General features: G+C 53.6%; 1 non-coding gene across 1 annotated transcript in view; it reads left to right on the top strand.

Moving 5' to 3' along the window:
• The first annotated feature begins 3,532 nt into the window (after nucleotides 1–3,532).
• Nucleotides 3,533–5,000, top strand: part of LOC124587601 — a 1,910-nt gene continuing 442 nt past the window's right edge. The window contains exon 1 of the ribosomal RNA XR_006975518.1: nucleotides 3,533–5,000. This exon is cut by the window's right edge and continues 442 nt beyond it. This is a non-coding gene — a ribosomal RNA (small subunit ribosomal RNA).

Raw genomic sequence — 5,000 nt, 5'->3', positions numbered from 1 at the left:
TACATGCTGAAAGACTCTGCTCACAATCACACGTCAGCCAGACACTCTTATCACGCACTACTCTCTGCCTGTAACAGGCACACAGACAATATGTAAGCACCAGCATGGAACAACACCCAGTGCATCCTCTCTGCCACATTAGACAATCCACACTATCATAACCAGACCGGGAGGTCCACTCGGAAAACAGAATATCCCACCCTTCCGACAACCACCATTGCTCAGCTAAGCCACCAACACCCACACATGTCCCAGACAGGGGTGCACCCAACATCACAATACTGCCTCCTGTCACACCACACAAACAATGGCAGGAATGAAAGACACAGGTCTGCCACAAGCATGGAATCAGAGCGCCGCCTGTTATGAGCCAAAGGTGCACCCTGACGTGGCAAATCAGATGATGCCGCAGTCATTTACTTACGATAATCACAATCAACAAACCGGGCCCCCCCCCCCCCCAAGTGCCTTAACCTAACCCGTATTGTACCTTAACCTAACCCGTATTGTACCTTAACCTAACCCGTATTGTACCTTAACCTAACCCGTATTGTACCTTAACCTAACCCGTATTGTACCTTAACCTAACCCGTATTGTACCTTAACCTAACCCATATTGTACCTTAACCTAACCCATATTGTACCTTAACCTAACCCATATTGTACCTTAACCTAACCCATATTGTACCTTAACCTAACCCATATTGTACCTTAACCTAACCCATATTGTACCTTAACCTAACCCATATTGTACCTTAACCTAACCCATATTGTACCTTAACCTAACCCATATTGTACCTTAACCTAACCCATGTTGCGCCTTAACCTAACCCATGTTGCGCCTTAACCTAACCCATGTTGCGCCTTAACCTAACCCATGTTGCGCCTTAACCTAACCTATGTTGCGCCGTAACCTAACCTATGTTGCGCCTTAACCTAACCTATGTTGCGCCTTAACCTAACCTATGTTGCGCCTTAACCTAACCTATGTTGCGCCTTAACCTAACCTATGTTGCGCCTTAACCTAACCTATGTTGCGCCTTAACCTAACCTATGTTGCGCCTTAACCTAACCTATGTTGCGCCTTAACCTAACCTATGTTGCGCCGTAACCTAACCTATGTTGCGCCTTAACCTAACCTATGTTGCGCCTTAACCTAACCTATGTTGCGCCGTAACCTAACCTATGTTGCGCCTTAACCTAACCTATGTTGCGCCTTAACCTAACCTATGTTGCGCCTTAACCTAACCTATGTTGCGCCTTAACCTAACCTATGTTGCGCCTTAACCTAACCTATGTTGCGCCTTAACCCAACACACGTTGGGCCTTAACCCAACACACGTTGGGCCTTAACCCAACACACGTTGGGCCTTAACCCAACACACGTTGGGCCTTAACCCAACACACGTTGGGCCTTAACCCAACACACGTTGGGCCTTAACCCAACACACGTTGGGCCTTAACCCAACACACGTTGGGCCTTAACCCAACACACGTTGGGCCTTAACCCAACACACGTTGGGCCTTAACCCAACACACGTTGGGCCTTAACCCAACACACGTTGGGCCTTAACCCAACACACGTTGGGCCTTAACCCAACACACGTTGGGCCTTAACCCAACACACGTTGGGCCTTAACCCAACACACGTTGGGCCTTAACCCAACACACGTTGGGCCTTAACCCAACACACGTTGGGCCTTAACCCAACACACGTTGGGCCTTAACCCAACACACGTTGGGCCTTAACCCAACACACGTTGGGCCTTAACCCAACACACGTTGGGCCTTAACCCAACACACGTTGGGCCTTAACCCAACACACGTTGGGCCTTAACCTGCTCTGTAATTGTCATACGACGCGTTAAATTAGTGTAGTGTTGCCTAACTGCAACCCCCGCAATATAGTTTGCTACTCGCACTGCCCGGTCCCCAGAGTATCGCTTCATGTTAAACACCTTGCAGCTATACACTGTAATGCGGATGGCGGCAGGACGTACATGCTCAATGCCCTTCGCAGTTGTTCATTGGCATTCGCATGGCGAAGCACAGCCTACGTTGTGGTACGGCTTGTGGCAACTGTCCGCTGATGTTGTACGTCCAAATCACACACTGTACCGCACATTGGTCCTCATGTACTGAATGATACATCGTGGTACATGTGTGACCGTACCACGACTGCGCCAACAACGGCGAACCATACGGTCCAAATATTGTGCACTCAGCTACGTGTCGTCTCCCTATAAGAGCTGGATTGCAGTATGGTATGCCGTGGATGGCGATCAGCATGAGCCGTCTGTTGATGTAGTGGCGCGTGTTGTCAGACGTAGTCGTCTCTTCTCACACACCGTGATAGCATGGTGCACTGCGTTCCACATCTGCGACATGCGACAGAGGCCGGTTGACAGTCGTTCGCGCAATGGACATCGCATACGTACGGGGGCCACCTTCCACGTGTTCGCGAAGCGTGCACATGTTGTTGCGTGTATGTGGGCAGACATAGTGTGTCGTGACACCTGACACAGGCATGCAACAATCGTTGAATTTGCAAATGGCGATGGACGTCTACGTTTGCTGGTGACGTTACGCAAATGAAGAACTGGTAAACCGTTGTGGTGCGGTTGTTCTCGCTAGAGGTGAATCAGTGATGGCGACGATCGGTTGAGCTACCAACCGGTTGTTTCAGCGATACCCACCATGCCCACGAACGTGAATGGCATGTGGGTGTGAAGCGATACGCGGCGGTGGCTGGGTGGGACCGTCCCCGGCCGGTGAGGGGGGGCCTTCCGGCGTGCTGGCCGCGCGGTGCGTGGGCGCACGCGCTACAGCCGGCTGGTGGGGGCGGCCAGTGGCAGGCGCGCCGGCCGACGGAGGCGGCAGGCGGCGCAGCTGCGCGCCGGCGCACCCTGCACGCGGCGCCGTGCGGCCAAAGTAGGTCCTCGCGGGCCCGGTGCGAAGCGCGGTGGACATCTGCAGTGTGCTGGTCCGATTGAGGACTGTGTGCGCTGAGGATGCGCCGCCGCCCGGCGCTCGGCGCCGCGACGCCGTCTGCTGCTCGGTCGCCTCTGCGGTTCTCGCAGGTGGATTGTATCGCAGCTGTGCGGACGTGTTGGCGCGTGCGCTGTGCTGGGAGAGTTCGCTTCGGCACCCAAGTGGGGCTTTTGTCCTTCTGTGGCGCTGGCGTTGGAGCTGCCGGCCACCGTAGGTGGCGCGTGTTGTCTCCCGCCGGCAATGCCACGACAGCACGCTCCCGGGCCTCTGTCGGCAGCGGCAAGCTCAGTTGGGAGCACGGGTGGTCGCACCTAAAGCGTCTACTCGCCAAACTCCGGGCGATTGCGCCTCTCTCGAACCCGACCAAGTACTTAGGACGGCGCTGCGCGCCGCCGGGACCTGAGAGGGTTTCGAGGTGTATTGTGCAGGGGAGCTCAGCCTCCTCCTGTTTGCAGAATAATTGAGCGGACGCTTGCGTGTTCGCGCGGGCCCCCGGGACACACTCCCGGGCGGCCGGCTGCTCAGCTCTAGTTGACGCAGCTCCCTGGTTGATCCTGCCAGTAGTCATATGCTTGTCTCAAAGATTAAGCCATGCATGTCTCAGTACAAGCCGCATTAAGGTGAAACCGCGAATGGCTCATTAAATCAGTTATGGTTCCTTAGATCGTACCCACGTTACTTGGATAACTGTGGTAATTCTAGAGCTAATACATGCAAACAGAGTCCCGACCAGAGATGGAAGGGACGCTTTTATTAGATCAAAACCAATCGGTCGGCTCGTCCGGTCCGTTTGCCTTGGTGACTCTGAATAACTTTGGGCTGATCGCACGGTCCTCGTACCGGCGACGCATCTTTCAAATGTCTGCCTTATCAACTGTCGATGGTAGGTTCTGCGCCTACCATGGTTGTAACGGGTAACGGGGAATCAGGGTTCGATTCCGGAGAGGGAGCCTGAGAAACGGCTACCACATCCAAGGAAGGCAGCAGGCGCGCAAATTACCCACTCCCGGCACGGGGAGGTAGTGACGAAAAATAACGATACGGGACTCATCCGAGGCCCCGTAATCGGAATGAGTACACTTTAAATCCTTTAACGAGTATCTATTGGAGGGCAAGTCTGGTGCCAGCAGCCGCGGTAATTCCAGCTCCAATAGCGTATATTAAAGTTGTTGCGGTTAAAAAGCTCGTAGTTGGATTTGTGTCCCACGCTGTTGGTTCACCGCCCGTCGGTGTTTAACTGGCATGTATCGTGGGACGTCCTGCCGGTGGGGCGAGCTGAAGGCGTGCGACGCGCCTCGTGCGTGCTCGTGCGTCCCGAGGCGGACCCCGTTGCAATCCTACCAGGGTGCTCTTGAGTGAGTGTCTCGGTGGGCCGGCACGTTTACTTTGAACAAATTAGAGTGCTTAAAGCAGGCAAGCCCGCCTGAATACTGTGTGCATGGAATAATGGAATAGGACCTCGGTTCTATTTTGTTGGTTTTCGGAACCCGAGGTAATGATTAATAGGGACAGGCGGGGGCATTCGTATTGCGACGTTAGAGGTGAAATTCTTGGATCGTCGCAAGACGAACAGAAGCGAAAGCATTTGCCAAGTATGTTTTCATTAATCAAGAACGAAAGTTAGAGGTTCGAAGGCGATCAGATACCGCCCTAGTTCTAACCATAAACGATGCCAGCCAGCGATCCGCCGCAGTTCCTCCGATGACTCGGCGGGCAGCCTCCGGGAAACCAAAGCTTTTGGGTTCCGGGGGAAGTATGGTTGCAAAGCTGAAACTTAAAGGAATTGACGGAAGGGCACCACCAGGAGTGGAGCCTGCGGCTTAATTTGACTCAACACGGGAAACCTCACCAGGCCCGGACACCGGAAGGATTGACAGATTGATAGCTCTTTCTTGATTCGGTGGGTGGTGGTGCATGGCCGTTCTTAGTTGGTGGAGCGATTTGTCTGGTTAATTCCGATAACGAACGAGACTCTAGCCTGCTAACTAGTCGCGTGACATCCTTCGTGC

This window comes from Schistocerca americana, unplaced genomic scaffold, assembly GCF_021461395.2.
Source record: "Schistocerca americana isolate TAMUIC-IGC-003095 unplaced genomic scaffold, iqSchAmer2.1 HiC_scaffold_606, whole genome shotgun sequence".
Lineage (NCBI taxonomy): Eukaryota > Metazoa > Arthropoda > Insecta > Orthoptera > Acrididae > Schistocerca > Schistocerca americana.
The sequence above is the reverse complement of the archived record's forward strand: the minus strand, read 5'-3'. Positions and strand labels throughout refer to the sequence as shown.